The following is an 18,207-nucleotide window of genomic DNA, read 5'->3' on the forward strand; positions in this document are numbered from 1 at the left end:
TCAAAGTCTATCATGAATAAACCAGATAATTTTTTCACATGTGACAAAGCAACATATGCCATACCTTCTTTGAACACAGTAGACCCAATGTTTACAAAAGCACTATCAACAGTTAATCCTTGAGACTTGTGACTGCTTCCTACGTACATATAAGTCTTTCACTAGCAAAAAACGAACTGAACAACGACTAATGACTTTAACCTCTTCAATCTGATCAAATTTTATTTTTAAGAATTCACTTCCATCTTTTTCCTGGTACTTTACGAAACCCACAACTTTACCCATAGCTCCATTCTCTAAACCTTTTTCTACATCCAAATTGCGTCTTAAAATTACTCTACAGTTCATACACACATAAAGATTCTTTTCCAAACCAGCTGTTTTTGAAATGTTTTTCTCCAGAGAATCCAATTTAGTAGCCAATTTGCCTGTCAATATAATAGTTATTCGTTCATGTTGAATTTTATCCACAGCTTCCAGTTTTATGATCTCTTCATTTTCCAATTTCTAAAGTTCTTGATTGAATACAGAGCATTCATGTAGTGTTAGCATTAAGCAGATTACAGTATTTTTTTCAGCAATTTTCTTGTATATTTTCTCTGGAACTATTTCTTCTGTTGTAAACACATTACTCAGCAATCGACTCTGTAATGCTTTTCTGCCATGTTCTGTGAGTAGTCCAATTCTTATATCTTTCAGAATAATTGCAGAGTCCTCATCATTGGCTTGCCTCATATTGGTAATGAGTTCCTTATACTCAAAATATGTCCAAATATTTACATTGCCTATACTTCCTAACAACTTTTTCGTGTCTTCATGTGTAAGTGTATGGAATACCGGTTGTCCTTTAACTGGAGTAAGTTGCAAAAGATCCCCAAAAACTATGACGTGTTTTCCTCCATATAACACGTCATACTCTGTCTTCAGAATTTGCTGCATTCTTAAATGCACAAAGGCAAGCATTAAGTTTGATACCATGCTTACCTCATCAATAATGAGTACTTTCAATTTCTTCAATACTCTTGAAACTTCCAAGCATGCTTCTCCTGCTAGTTTGTGGTACTGTATTTTGTTCTCATGCTCTACTGGTAACATTAGCAAACAATGTAAGGTAACTCCTTTTATGTTATACGCTGCTAACCCAGTTGGAGCAGTAACAACACAAGACAAAATGGAATCAAATTTCTTCTGTGGGTAGCTTCTAATTACTTTAATTAAGAAACTTTTTCCAGTTCCAGCTTGTCCACTTACATACATTCTCATTGGTTCGAAAGATGTGCATGAGCACTCTTTATTTTCATGTAAATGTAAAAAAAAAATGTAAATTGATACTTGTATAGCGCACTACTCACCCGCAAGGGTCTCAAGGCGCTTGTACGAATACCGCTGTGGAACCCATCCTGGCTTTCCCTGTGAGGCGTCCACTCCTGGGCACCCCCAAGGTGGAGGCCAGGCATCCTTAGCGTTGTGGGGGCCGTTGTGGAGATTAAGCAAGCTATTGCCCAGAGTTGCAGAGTGGGACTCCATGATTGGAATGGCACCGAGGCGAGAATTATCAAGTCCGTGGAATTTTTTAGCCCAGACCCGCCGAGTCGGGGAATTGAACCCTGGTCCCGGGCTAGACCTCTGCATCAGGGTCTGCTGCTCTAATCATTGAGCCACACTTCTCCACGATGTAGTAATCCGTGATCTATTTTTTTCCTGACTTCTTCATAAATTAGTTTTTGTTCTTCATTCAGTTGCTGCTCCAAATATGTTAAGTCTACTAAATCTTCCTGAGCTTGATTCATAGCTGTTTCCACTTCATTCATGGCTATTGCTGCTTCATTTTCTACGATTGGTTGTCCTAGAGGATCTTGACTGAATGTCCAAGAACTTTGACTGTCTTGAGAACTGTCTCTAGCTACTTCAGCTGCAATTGTTGCTTCTTGTTCAATTTCTTCATTTAACATTTGAACATAAGTTGTGAAAGTACTGCATTCTATGCTGTCTTTGCTAGCATTGAAGGAATCTTCATAACTCTGAAATTCTCCAAGTAGTTCGTCCTCTGAACGCCATGGTTTAAACAGCTGCAAAAGTGCCAAGTAGTGAAATTCCTTTTTGTCAGGAGTGACCCAACTCAGCTTCCGGTGATTTATCAAACTTCCTTTTGTTTGCTTCACCAAACATCCCTCCTCACCACTGACTTTATATTTTCCATTGTTGATATCTTCTCTGGCATTCCGTTTAAAAATGAAGTTCTGCAGCACTTCATAAAGACACATGTCCTCAAGGTGATGACTTCTTTGTGGGTAATATGTGTCAAACATGTTTGTTCTTAAAATGTCTGTACTTTCTGGTTCGAACTCTGCTAAATATTCAATTTCTCGAATAGATTTCAGTACCCAATTTCGCATTCCTGCAAGGCCTAAACTTACCCAAATTATTCTTCTGGATTTCAAGTACAGACTTGCAGATGATAACCTATCTGAGCATTCGTAGGATCCAATTTCTCGATGCGATAACATCTTTAAACTGAAACTGTATAGCTTCTTACTGACAGTCTTCTCGTGAGAAATCTCTTCCCACATTTCCTTCAATTCCGTTTTCTCAGATTTAGTGATGTAAGATGTGACTTACCGAGCAACAGCAATAGAATTTTTCAGCCACATACTGTATATCCATGTTAGCATTCTACATGGATAAAATGACTGGGTTGTAGTCATTTATATATTTTGACTCTTCTTTTCTTCTTAGGTTGTAGGTATTCTTAGGCGATTTTCTTGTAATAGTATGTCGCACAGCTGACATAAAACTGTTTACCCTTCCTTTTGAAAGAACAGGTCGTGGAAATCCAAATCGACATTTTGTGTAGAATTTATCTTTACTCTTGTACTTTCGTCGACAGTATTTTCCACACCGATGACTTTGGAAACGTAAAACTTTCTCTTTTAAGTTTTTCTCTTCTGTGCTTTTAGGTATAGCACATGTTGCATATCCTTTAGGGGTAGGCGGAATTTGCGAAACTAACTTTCGCAAATTATCGCGAATATGTTTAAAATTATCGCAAACAAGCGGAAATATCGCGAAGATGCGGAAGTTTTTTTCCGGCATGTTCGCGAGATTTTCTGCATGGTTGCGGGTCGCCAACTTACCCATGTGGTTGCTTGCGGGCGCGGCCATCTTGTTTTGAGTTGTCTCGCGGTGCATGATCGCGAGAAGAAAGACGTGATCGCGCGACGCATGACGTCACTGCGGGCGCGAACTGTCGCGAGACAGCGCAAATGGCTAAAAACAATACAACATCTCATGGAGAACGCGACCGGATCAAGAAAACTTGTCGGCGAACGCAGGGATTCAGGTAAGGCGATCACGCGCGCGCGAGAATGTATTATTTTACAGCGCGAGCAAGAAACAAATTATCGCCAAGCTGCGGAAACCGGAATTTTTGACATTTTCACGCTCTCCGCGGAACGCGAAAATGTCAAATTATCGCAATTTCCGCGAACGGAACGAAATTTTCGCCCAGGCCTAATATCCTTCAATGAAAGATAAAACTGCTTCATCAGCATCTGTTCCAAATTTTGGGGCATCCTTGATCCACAACAGCACATGAATATGAGGAGCACCTCTTGCTTGGTACTCTTTTCTCCAAAAGAAATCCACAACTTCTCCAAGAGGTGGATTTTTTTTATTGCAGATGAAGGACATCATAGCCTCAAACCTATGATTGAAATATCTGCAAACATTAACCGGATCTAATGAGCACAATTCTCCTGCTGTCTTGTATTGGATGTTTTCAATGTTTGAATTTGCCTCTCGCAGAAAATCCAGTAAATCATCCCAAGCGTACTCAGCACAGCTCAGGGTAAGGAACCATGTAGGCGTTCCTAAATTCCGTAACATACACTTCAATTCTCCATGGCGTCGGTACCAATATTCATTAGTTCCACGCTGACAAGCCATCAAATTGATCAATTGAGATTCCAAATGATCATCTCGCTGTTGTACTTTGTTGAGAAAGTCCTTTGCTGACACATTATGTAGATGTGCTCCAGTTTTTAAAATGTGATTTACTGCATAAGATAGTGCAGACAAGTCACTTTCAAATAAAAGATGGAACAAATAAGGAATACTTTGACGAAATCTGGGATCTTCTGCATATAATCTTGTAGTCCTATATTCCGAAGCAGGAATCTGTACTGGACGTTCATCATATCGTCCACCTTCTCCTGTAGGAAACAGTTGGGGAAAACAACGAGCTTCCAAGCTCTCCTCCCATACACTCACAGGAGTTCCTTTTGCTTTCTTCATCTGAAACAGATCAATAGCGTTTCCCATAACTTCTTTAGAATGAAGAGGATGTATGCTGAAAAGTTCATAAATTTCTTCTTCTTTTGACTTATCCACTTTTTCAATTTGCCCAGTTGGTATTCCTGTGTGTTCTAGCATTTCTTCTTCATCTTCATCCATATAAATGGCTTCATACCATTTATTATTTTTTTTCAAATACAAATTTGCTCTTTGTACTTATCGTACATCCACCAGCTCCTGCCAAATTTTCTTATTCTTTGTAGGTACACCATTAACCAGAATAACTAATGGTTCAGTTTCCAAAGTATCTGCATCAATTGTTTCCATATTTTTTTTCAAATCCAATGGCAAATAGACAACTCTTCCTTTTAAACCTCTTTGTAAATCCGAAGGAGGTAATTTACCTGTTTTGGGCTCCATACGCACTATGGTCTGAAACGGATGGACACATTGAATGAGTATAGACTTATACGTATTTAAATCCGAAAGTTCTGGAGGAATTTCAACCAATTCTAATTTATTATGTACAGCTCTTGCTGGCATTCTATTTTCTTCTAACTTGTTATAACAGTATTTACAAATACGCTGATCTTCACCCAATTCAAAACAATTTTCCAGAAATATATATGTTGCAAAATCTTTCCACTTATAATTATCTTCATTTTCACTTTTTTTATACAGATCAACATTCCTTGTTTGAATTTTGTAATGGCTTCTCCGGCAACAAATACAAGTAATATTTGGTCTTTCATTAGAGATGATAGCAAATTTTGTCATTTCATCTTCAAAATTTTTACTAACAGTAAGTTCTACATTCTCTTCCACATTTTCATGAATAACTGTGTCATTTTCTGCACTTTCTTGTTCTGGACCAAAGTAACAAAACTGAATCTCATCAGTAACCTTCACTACATCTGATACAGATCCACGGAACAGAGCATTATTCAACTCATTCAACTTTAGTGCTGGACTTTTAGCAAAATACAATGTTCTCACAAACTTTCTCATTTCAGTATGATGAACAGCGAGCATCCTAAAATGGTGAAAAACACTTTGACACACTTTCCTAGATAGACAAGCCAGAGAATGTCCTTGCAAACCAGTATCCTCTCTCACTCTGCATGGATCTAGTCTTTGAAGCACCTTAATTTTCTGTTTAACACTCTTTTTACTATATTCTCTTAGAAAGTCACGTAATTTATCAATAGATTCCTGACGCACAGCACAAATACTACTCCAATTCCAAGTGTACACTGGGGCTTTAGGACGTCTCCCCATAACCTCAGCAGCCATCACTTCTTCCTCATATCTTGGAACCATTTTCTCCTTTTCCATTACACAACCATCCTTAACTTCATATGCTCTACCATTGGTGTCAACTGCATGCAACAAACTATTACTTTGAAGATAACTCTCTTCATTAAAAAATGGTTCAGTACTTAAACTATGCTTCCATTCTCCTAAGAACACTTTACAAAAGTTTTTTTTTTTTACTTCTCTTTTCCTTTTGCTTTGTGACTTCATTGCATTGACTAATTTATCTAATCTACGCATCCTGTTCAAAATTAAAATGAATAGTTTTTTTTTTATTTCTAATGCCTTAGTAACAATACTTTCAATTAATTTCTTTTTCTTATAAAATTTGTTTTTTTCTTATATTTTTTCACATCCTTTAGCAAATTTAACATCACTCTTCTCTGAAACATTTTTCGACGAATGTATTTAAAATCTATTTTCCGTGTTAAGTCACTCTTTCTTACTTCTGAGTCTACATTAGCATTTTGTTTTTGATGTCGACTCTGTTGTTGTTTTATACTTGAAACACTGTTTGAATTTATCTTTCGAGCATTTTTTTTTTTGGAAAATATTTTTTTAAAATTCTTTAGTTTGCTTACCAGAAGACTTTTTCTGTTTTCCAACACACGCTTCGCCTCCTATTTTTTTTTTACCAGTTGTCTTCAAATATAGTTGTTGTTTCTTTCCTTTTCTCTTTCTTGACTTTATAGGCATCTTTATATTTTTTCACTGTTGCTCAGCAATACCTGCAAAAAACGAAAAAAAATACCTTTATGTAATTTTAATTCATTACAATTTTTTTTTTCAACTTTTCAAATCCTATCACATGAGCTGATCCTTTCCTACGAGTCCAAGTCTTACAAAACAAGAGAAACATGAATTAAATCTCTGACAACAATTCCTGTGTGCACACAGACTCATGGTGTGATTCTAGGCAGAAAACGATATTTGATTGGCAATTTGAAAGCACATTTACTTCTGTTGAGGAGCAAATGATAATTACTGTGACAGCCTGACACATTTTTCTTATATTTTAGAGAAGCAGAAAAGAGCACATGTCCTTACACCTATTTGAGACCATGACCATGTGTTACAGGGTGAGTGATTACACTAGAGCAAAGGAAAAGAGCCTTAGTGACATTCAATCTGTTTGCGTTACACACTGCTATCTGAAACACAACACAGAGCTGAGTATTATGAATGGGAGTGTAGGAGAAGCTGCTGCATGTGTGCAAACAGTGTGTTTCTGGAGACTGTGTATTGTCAGTTGCAAGAGAGATCTGCATAGAGACTTTTACAAGTGCATGAAGACTGCAGATATGTGTGTAAGACTACATGTTTGGTAAAGGTTAATTGGAGTTTTGTACATGTTGGAACTACCTCAACCATTACAAGATTGAAAGGAAAATCTACCCTGTTGATCTGAAATGTGTTACCATTTGCCTCTCATTTTTCTGATAGTGATTTCTGCTGAGTACTAACCAACACATTTGAACAAAACAAGCTGGCCCTTTCCTGAAAGTGCAAGTTTTGCAGAACAACAGCAACACAAATAAAATCTCTGACAACAATTCCTCTGTCCACACAGACTCATGCTGTGATTCTAGGCAGAAAACGATATTTCCTTTGGCAATTTGAAAGCACATTTAGTACTGTGGATGGAGCAAGTGCTAATTACTGAGACAGCCTCACACATTTCCCTTATATTTTAGAGAGGCAAAAAAGAGCACATGTCCTAATAGCTACTTGAGACCATCAGCATGTGTTACAGGGTGAGTGATTAGAGTAGAGCAAAGGAAATGAGCCTTGGTGATGTTGAATGTGTTTGCGTTATACACTGCTATCTGAAACACAACACAGAGCTGAGTATTATGCATGGGAGTGTAGGAGAAGCTGCTGCATGTGTGCAAACAGTGTGTTTCTGGAGACTGTTTATTGTCAGTTGCAAGAGAGATCTGCATGGAGACTTTTACAAGTGCATGAAGACTGCAGATATGTGTGTAAGAGTACATGTTTGGTAAAGGTTAATTGGAGTTTTGTACATGTAGGAACTACCTCACCCATTGCAGGAGTGGAAGGACAATCTACCCTGTTGATTTGAAATGTGTTACCATTTACCTCTCATTTTTCTGATAGTGATTTCTGCTGAATACTAACCAACACATTTGAACAAAACAAGCTGGCCCTTTCCTGAAAGTGCAAGTTTTACAGAACAACAGCAACACAAATAAAATCTCTGACAACAATTCCTGTGTCCACACAGACTCATGCTGTGATTCTAGGCAGAAAACGATATTTCCTTTGGCAATTTAAAAGCACATTTAATACTGTGGATGGAGCAAGTGATAATTACTGAGACAGCCTCACACATTTCCCTTATATTTTAGAGAGGCAAAAAAGAGCAAATGTCCTAATAGCTACTTGAGACCATCAGCATGTGTTACAGGGTGAGTGATTAGAGTAGAGCAAAGGAAAAGAGCCTTAGTGACATTCAATCTGTTTGCGTTACACACTGCTATCTGAAACATAACACAGAGCTGAGTATTATGCATGGGAGTGTAGGAGAAGCTGCTGCATGTGTGTAAATAGTGTGTTTCTGGAGACTGTGTATTCTCAGTTGCAAGAGAGATCTGCATGGAGACTTTTACAAGTGCATGAAGACTGCAGATATGTGTGTAAGAGTACATGTTTGGTAAAGGTTAATTGGAGTTTTGTACATGTAGGCACTACCGCACCCATTGCAGGAGTGGAAGGACAATCTACCCTGTTGATTTGAAATGTGTTACCATTTACCTCTCATTTTTCTGATAGTGATTTCTGCTGAATACTAACCAACACATTTGAACAAAACAAGCTGCCCTTTTCCTGCGAGTGCAAGTTTTACAGAACAACAGCAACACAAATAAAATCTCTGACAACAATTCCTGTGTGCACACTGTCTCATGGTGTGATTTGAGGCACAAAACAGTATTTCTGGGTGATACCAGGCCCTTTTCTTGCGAGTGCAAGTTTTACAGAACAACAGCAACTCAAATTAAATCTCTGACAACAATTCCTGTGTGCACACTGTCTCATGGTGTGATTCTAGGCACAAAACAGTATTCCTGGGTGATACCAGGCCCTTTCCTGAAAGTGTAAGTTTTAAAGAACAACAGAAACACAAATTAAATCTCTGACACCAATTCCTGTGTGCATGTTGTCTCATGGTGTGATTCTAGACAGAAAACAGTATTCCTGGGTCATACCAGTAAACCTTAACTTATGGTGAAGACATACTCCATAATATCTTTCAAGTTCAAGGCACTTAAATATCTTCCTTAACATGAAATGTAAAACACAACTTTTAAATTGGTAGGAAAAAGTACCATGCTATTTTCAAATGTATTTTCATTTGCCTCTCACTTTTCAGATAGTGATTTCTGCTGAGTGCTAAGCAACACACTTGAAAAAAAGAAACTGCCCTTTCTTAAAAGTGCAAGTTTTACAAAACAACAGCAACACAAATTAAATCTCTGACAACAATTCCTGTGTGCACACAGACTCATGGTGTGATTGTAGGCACAAAGCGATATTTTCTTTGGCAATTTGAAAGCACATTTAGTACTGTGGTGGAGTAAGTGATAATTACTGTGACAGCCTGACACTTTTTTCTTATATTTTAGACATGCAGAAAAGAGCACATGTCCTAACAGCTCCTTGACACCATGACCATGTATTACAAAAAAACAAGCTGCCCCTTTCCTGCGAGTGCAAGGGTAATAGAGCAAGACCAACACAAATTAAATCTCTGATAACAATTCCTGTGTGCACACTGTGCCAAGGTGTGATTCTAGGCAGAAAACAGTATTCCTGGGTGATACCAGTACACCTTAACTTATAGTGAAGACATACTCCATAATATCTAACATGTTCAAGGCACTTAAATATCTTCCTTAACATAAAATGTAAAACACCACTTTTAAAGTGGTAGGAAAATGTACCATGCTATTTTCAAATGTGTTTGCATTTGCCTCTTTTTTGTGAGTAACTAATTTCTGCTGAATGCTAACCATCACACTTTAAGCAAACAAACTGCCCCTTTTCTGCGAGTGCAAGGCTAACAGAACAAGAGCAACACAAATTAAATCTCTGACAACAAATCCTGTGTGCACACAGACTCATGATGTGATTCTAGGCACAAAACAGTATTCCTCAGTGATACCAGTACACCTTAACTTACAGTGAAGACATACTCCATAATATCTTACAAGTTCAAGACAGTTAAATTTCTCCTAAATCACAAAATGTAAAACACAACTTTAAAACAAGAATGACAATTCTATTATTTATATCAAAATACACCACATACTTCCCCTCTCAAACTCATAACTCACCTTTAAAATTAATTAGTTGAGAAAGAAATGTGGCACTCAAACAGCAGATTATCAGAGCCAGAATCTCAGAGCTGTACACCTCTCTCCTCTCTCCACAACCAGTAAATGGCAATTTTTCCCTCTCTTTTTTCCCACATATACATGTTAATGTAAAATCACAGTCCTTCCCACATTTTTTCAAATGGAATCACACATTTCTATTGGTTGCAACTTTCAACCCCTTTCCAAATCATCCCTTCCCCCAACATGACTTCTGCCTGCTACCATAGCAACAGCTCATGGAACACAGGTGTGAGCAGAGAGGTCAGAAGTTCAGCACACAATGTTTCAAATCCAAAGAGCAAGAGTGCTTGACTTTTCAAACCTAACAGCAAATCCAAAGTAATTTTCAGTGGGAACACATTTTTCTGTACCAATCCAAAACATGCTTTTAAAAATGAAAACATACAGCCCGTTTTAACTGTAAAATGGTTTGAATCAGCCAATGAGTTCTTTTTTATTAAAAAAAGTATGTATGCCTCCATTTTTCAACTGTCTTTCTTTTCATATTGCCATTCTACTGAAAGACACCTCCTGAGTGCATCCTGTTCTCCTTGGAAGATGTTCACAGTGTGGATTGTAGGTCATAGCTATGTCTTCTGGAGTGAAAAGTATGCAGAAAAAAGAGGTATTTTCAAAGACCTTGCTTTTCCAAATGTAGACATTAAATGGATTGGTCAGAGAGGGTTAAAGTGGCACCAATTAATGCCTTTGGTGAAAACCTTTCTACATCTCCCACAGCCTAACCTTATTATTGTGCACTGTGGTGGTAATGACCTAGGCACTTTAACTGGGGTAGGTCTGGAAAGGCTTATTAAGGACACCTTTCTGCAATTGATGTCACTTTTTCCACAAACTGCCTTTGTATATTCTAATATATGCCAAAGGCAAAAGTGGAACTGGTCCAACCAATTTTGTCCAATTTTTTCCGCAAATTGACAAAGCAAGAAAGCACGTCAATAAGTCTGTTTCTGCTTTCCTCAGAGACTATGGTATGGGTTCTATATACCACAACAACTTGCGTTACAACATGTAAGACATTTATAGAGGAGACGGTGTACATTTCAATGATGAAGGGAACAGAGTCTTCCTCTTGAACTTTAGACTCTGCATCGCTACTTACTTGTAGGGTCCGAAAAACACTCAATAAACACAAGGGCTCTTTTTAGAGCCACCTAATATCTAAACACTTAAACGTGATTTTTATTTCTATTTTTTTAAATGTTTTTTTTCGGGTGCGCGCAGAGTGCGCGCACCTCGCGATGTTTTTAAAAAAAATGAAAATCTTTTTTTTTCCCCTTCGTGCTCCTACTGTGACCCCCTTACAATTGCTAGGGGGTCAAGAACTCCCTACCCTGCCCCCTATTCATGGTCTCCACCTTTCCTTTTCAGTGCGACAGACAAAATGGCGGCCGACACTTCCTGAATTCGACCGACTCGAATGTTTACTGACATCTAACAACCAATCAGAATTAGGCTCGCGCACGGCAGGGTGCGCGCACAGGGCTTGCACAGTGCGCGCACCCTGCGCGCGTATGGATATTGATATGCTTTTAAATGCTATTTTCTCAGGAAATACTGAACAGATTTACACCAGACATGTGAAAGGCACTTCCTTGACCTTATGGCTACCTCTCTGCCAAATTTCAAGTAATTCTGTTCAGCCGTTCGGGCTGTAGCTGTGTCTAAAGGTCCTATGGAAAAATGCATGGGGAAAATGCGTTTTGGGACCCCCCTTTTTCTCGGCCCCCGCTTGACGAATCACTCCGAGACTTTCAGGGTAGGAGCTGAACGGAGCGCCCCATTAGTTTTAAAAATTTCACGAGGATTCGTCAACCGGCGCCAAAGTTATTCAAAATAGAATTTTGAGATTTCCTATGGAAACTAGGTTGTAACTATAACTATCTACTGGCGACCGCCAGTAGATGATATATATAATATATATATTCACTGAAAAACCCATAGGTTTCAGGCCTGATATAGTTAGGAATTAGCATTTAAAAAACCTTTGAAATTCACAGAAAAACCCATAGGTTTCAGGCCTGATATAGTTAGGAATTAGCATTTAAAAAACCTTAGAAATTCACTGAAAAAACAATAGCTTTAAGACGTGTTATAGTTAGCTGGACATTTCACTCAAAGAAAACCATTAAAATTCCTCCGATATAGTTAGTTGTACTAACTACATCTCGCCCACCCGCAATCCACTGCTGATGATGTCACATATTACATCATTCATGACATGGTCAGTGACATCACTGATGACATCTCAAATGACATCACTGATGACATCACTGATGACATCATCCAGTGAATGGGGTTTGGTTCATTATTTAAATATGTAATATATATATATATATATAGCAATTTGCATTGAAAAATGAGTGTATATGTATATATTAATTCCTGGATGGAGAATTTAGTAGCAGTGTGATTGACTGTTTACTTGACTAATTTATAGTGTCTCCCTAAATATAATGGATAGTGACTAAACTGTGTGAATATCTGCATCATTTTGTCAGTTGTTTTGTAAACTGCTGCACCAGTTAGTTACTAGCTACGTGAAAATATATATGAGTTATAAATTAGTTAGCTGAGGATTTGTATGGGAGAGTGGATGTGTGTGTGGTTCGGTGGGGGGGGGGTGTGACAGCCCAAAGATGTGTGAATAGTTGATTCAGTAGGTATATGAAGTTAAAACTACATGTTATAACAGTTGTTTGGGTGAGTAAATATCTTTATGGGTTTGGTGATGAGCCAATATATGTCTCAATGGTACTAGTACAACAAACTAGAAAAATAAAAGCCAGTGTATGTGTCAGTTGTTGTATATAAATACGTATACATAAGACTCAGTGATTGTATGAGTGACTGTATGGATAACTGTATACTTGTAATAGTGTTATGAGTTATTATCTATATGAATAGATGAAGTGGTGTTTTTATAAGTGTATAGCTAAGTAAAAGTAAGTATGATCCATTGTTTGCATAAGTGAGTAGGATGACTTCATAAGTGATTAGGATGTGTGCTGGTGTGCAATGTCGAAATAGGTGTATAAGTATATTTGATAGTGTTCTAATGATCATTGAGAGCATGTATGAGTGAATCTATAGGTAAGTGATTAGATTTGTGTATAGATCTACGAATCACTGAGTGGGTGTTTAAAAACTTGTATTGGTGTGTCAATAGTTTTAAATGTGGCACAATGTGTATTTTACAGTGAGTGATGAAAGGTTATACTAGTGTATGATGAGGTGTATCTGGTTGTCACATGGATGATATCATCAGTGATGTCATTTGAGATGTCATCAGTGATGTCACTGACCATGTCATGAATGATGTAATATGTGACATCATCAGCAGTGGATTGCGGGCGCGCGAGATGTAGTTAGTACAACTAACTATATCGGAGGAATTTCAATGGTTTTGTTCGAATGAAATGTCCAGCTAACTATAACACCTCTAAAAGCTATTGTTTTTTGAGTGAATTTCTAAGGTTTTTTAAATGCTAATTCCTAACTATATCAGGCCTGAAACCTATGGTATTTTCAGTGAATTTCAAAGGTTTTTTAAATGCTAATTCCTAACTATATCAGGCCTGAAACCTATGGTTTTTTCAGTGAATTTCAAAGGTTTTTTAAATGCTAATTCCTAACTATTTCAGGCCTGAAACCTATGGTTCTTTCAGTGAATTTCAAAGGTTTTGTAAATGACAATTTGTAATGTAATAATTGTTATACTGATTTTTTTTGTTACTGAATTACTACATTTTTGAAACTTTTTATTTTTAAATATTTATTTTATTACATTATAATTACATTATACATTACATTACAAAATATACTTTCTCAGAATGAATTACTTTAGTTTAAATACTTTGCAAATAGGCTATAGACTTTTAAGTACAGTAGTTATAGTTGTTGCAATTGGCAACACAATTTCAAACACAATGCAACATTGAGCTCAATGTGAATTTCTAGTCAAATGCAATTAGTTACTTTATGGATTACTTTTCTAACCACAGGACTGGATCCTAGATTCAGACCTTGGACATCTCCTGTAAACAGTTGAGTAAAAGCGTTGTGGTTAGAGTAGTGATTTTTAAGGAATATTATTGTATTTTAAAAGGTAATACAAACATTTTTTCACATAGAATCACCTATGTTATCCTATGGCAGAAAATTCACTTAGCAGGTAAGTAGTGTTATCGTTACTTTTTCTTACTCAGTGGTGGATCCTGGATCCAGCACTGGTGAATCTCCTGTAAACAGTTGCAAGAATGAGTTTAAGTCATACAGACAATATTTTAGGAATATTTTTAGTTTGTGAAAATAGACACTTAGAAACTTTTCTGGTGAAAACCACACAATGGATTCCTATGGAAGGAAATACAAGTTACTGGTAAGTACGCTTAGAATTACTTTTCAGGGTCAGTGCTGGGCTAAAAGATGCAGCCCTGGGTTCTCTCCTGATACCAGGTGAGTAAATTGGAATTCGTACTTCGGCTGATTTTAGAGGAATATTTGTACGTTTCAAAAATGGACACTTAGAAACTTTTCTGGTGAAAACCACACAATGGATTCCTATGGAAGGAAATACAAGTTACTGGTAAGTACGCTTAGAATGACTTTCCAGGGTAAGTGCTGGACTAAAAGATGCAGCACTGCGTTCTCTCCTGATAACAGGTGAGTAAATCGGAATTCGTAGTTTGGCTGATTTGAGAGGAATATTTGTACATTTCAAAAATGGACACTTAGAAACTTTTCTGGTGAAAGCCACACAATGGATTCCTATGGAAGGAAATACAAGATACTGGTAAGTACGCTTAGAATGACTTTCCAGGGTCAGTCCTGGGCTAAAAGATGCAACACTGGGTTCTCTCCTGATAACAGGTGAGTAAATCGGAATTCGTAGTTTGGCTGATTTGAGAGAAATATTTGTATGTTTCAAAAATGGACACTTCGTAACTTTTCTGGTGAAAACCACACAATGGATTCCTATGGAAGGAAATACAAGTTACTGGTAAGTACGCTTAGAATTACTTTCCAGGATCAGTGCTGGGCAAAAAGGTGCAGCACTGGGTTCTCTCCTGATGACAGGTGAGTAAATCAGAATTCGTAGTTCGGCTGATTTTTGAGGAATATTTGTACGTTTAAAAAATGGACACTTAGAAACTTTTCTGGTGAAAACCACACTATGGATTCCTATGGAAGGAAATACAAGGTACTGGTAAGTACGCTTAGAATTACTTTCCAGGGTTAGTGCTGGGCTAAAAGATGCAGCACTTGGTTCTCTCCTGATAACAGGTGAGTAAATCAGAATTCGTAGTTCGGCTAATTTTTGAGGAATATTTGTATGTTTCAAAAATGGACAAAGAAACTTTTCTGGTGAAAACCACACAATGGATTCCTATGGAAGGAAATACAAGTTACTGGTAAGTAAGCTAAGAATTACTATCCAGGGTCAGTGCTGGGCTAAAAGATGCAGCACTGGATTCTCTCCTGTTAACAGGTGAGTAAATCGGAATTCGTAGTTCGGCTGATTTTTGAGGAATATTTGTACATTTCAAAAATGGACACTTAGAAACTTTTCTGGTGAAAACCACACAATGGATTCCTATGGAATGAAATACAAGTTACTGGTAAGTACTCTTACAATTACTTTTCAGGGTCAGTGCTGGGCTAAAAGATGCATCACTGGCTTCTCTCCTGATAATAGGTGACTAAATCGTAATTTGTAGTTCGGCTGATTTTAGAAGAATATTTGTACAATGGTGAAGGAAGGGGCGGGGCCTGATGTGATGTGTGCAAACACGCCCTGTGGCGCGTTTTAAGTTGGGGAATTAATTCCTCTTCAATGCTGCGGTCCCCTGGGGGCCAACTAGCCCACCAGGTACCTCCAGTATGCGCCAGGGAGCTACTTTGCAGAGAGGTGTTCAGAGGCCATGCCCCTTTTTGCACCTCTCTGCAACGCAGCTCCGTGGCACTTAGTGAAGGTACCTGGTGGGCTCGTTGGCCCCTAGGGGACCTCTGGATTGAAGAGGAATGAATTCCCCAACTTAAACCACGCCACAGGGCGTGCTTGCACACGTATCACCTCAGGCCCCGCCCCCTACCTTCACCACTGTGCAAACGCGCCCCGTGGCGCATTTTAAGTTGGGGGATTAAATCGCGCTGAATTTTATTTTTATTTTCGACCGAAATTCGCGCTGGGTGCTGGAATCTCACTGATTTTTTTTTTTTTTAATTTCTTTTTTTGGCCCTGTGGGTCCTTGTGGGACCCCATGAGCAGGCCTAGGGGGTCAGGTTGTTTCTACCCTGCCCCCTTGTCGCATGTTGCACCTTTTTTGGGGGTTTCTTGTGGCTCGGTTCTACCGAGGCACAAGATGGCTGCCAACACTTCCTGATTCAGAGTGTTGGCAGCCAATTAGCATACATCTCGTGCTCGGGAGGGTGCAGGGAGGGTGCGCGGATCCTCCGAGGCCATAGATATATATGTACTTTTAACTCTAATTTTCTCAAGAACTATTGAACAGATTTACACCATTTAAGCAAAAGGCATGAGTCTGAACTGAGGACTACCTCTTTGCCAAATTTGGTGTAATTCCGTTCAGCAGTTTGGGCTGTAGCTGCGTCAAAAGGTCCTATGAGAAAATGCATGAAAAAAAACGCGTTTTGGGACCCCCCTTTTTTCTCGGCCCCCGCTTGACGAATCACCGTCACCATCATTTTCAGGATAGGAGCAGACTGGAGCTGGCCAAAAGTTTGGAAAATTTTGCGAAGAATCGTCAATCGGCGCCAACGTTATTCCAAATAGAATGTTGCGGATTTCCTATGGAAAATAGGTCCTAACTATATCTACCTACTGGCGACCGCCAGTAGGTGTTATATATATATATATATATATATTCACTGAAAAAACCATAGGTTTCAGGGGCGTTACAGTTAGGAATTGGCATTTAAAAAAACCTTAGAAATTCACTGAAAAAACCATAGGTTTCAGGGGCGTTATAGTTAGCTGGACATTTCCCTCGTACAAAACCCTAGAAATTCCCCTGTTATAGTTAGTTCAGCTAACTATAACTCGCGCCCCCGCAATGCACTGCTGATGACGTCACATATTACATCACTCATGACATGGTCAGTGACATCACTGATGACATCTCAAATGACATCACTGATGACATCACTGAAAAAGCTGTTTCAACGTGGAGTACATATCAAAGGATAAAATTTGCTCAGATCAACCACACCTGCTACTTGCATTTGGAAGGTACTGTTCGAACTTGAAACAATTGTCAACTTTTAACCTGCATGTGCCGTTAAATATTCAAGAAAATGTTACAAAAGAATATCGTTAAATTTTAAAAAATTGATGAACTTTTAACCTGCACGTGTTGTAGAATGTTCTAGAAAGTGTGTTGATAGAATACGTTGCACTTCTGTCTTCTATGTGTTGTTGAATATTAAAAAAAACGGTTCATATGGAAAATTAAAAAGAAACCAATAGAGAAGTTTTGAAACCTAAAAGAATCAAGGAACTATTCTCATTTATTCTTTACATGTATTTATGTGTGCAGCAACAAAATTATAGACACAACAGCACTAGGAAGAGGAAGAAGCAGGGAGTGGGGGGAGGGGGGAGATGGGGGGAGATGGGCAGAATGGCACACATGCACAATTAAGTACAACACACATATAGACTAACAGTGGCCAAAATGAAACACACCAACAAGCAGCACAAGTCACACAACCCACCAACATCACACCACTGAACAAGCATAGAAGTGAACACCACGCTGCATTCATACAGGATGTGTACAAAGGCCAGTCGTTGGTGTTGTGGGATGTCTGCGACCGTGGTCATCATGGATGAGATGCCCAGCATGTGGCACATGGTCGAGTTCACTGTGTGTTATGTTGCCAAACGGCTGCACCTCCCTCCCACAAGCCCCCACACTTTTGTACGGTGCGCTGTTGTATCTCGTGCACTCGTACAGCACACCATTGTAATGTTTATTTGCGCATGTCCTGCTACATTCCAACTACAATATCACAGTGCCGTTTGGAGGTGGTGCATGCCAGTTTACAACATCAACTGCTGCGGCTCTTGTAGCAGGCCACACCAGAACACAGACACACTTACCGCACTTCCTGTACACGGACATGTCCGAGACACCCCGTTCCCCTTCCAAGATAGGCACAC

This window comes from Triturus cristatus, chromosome 5_2 (genome assembly GCF_964204655.1).
Source record: "Triturus cristatus chromosome 5_2, aTriCri1.1, whole genome shotgun sequence".
NCBI lineage: Eukaryota > Metazoa > Chordata > Amphibia > Caudata > Salamandridae > Triturus > Triturus cristatus.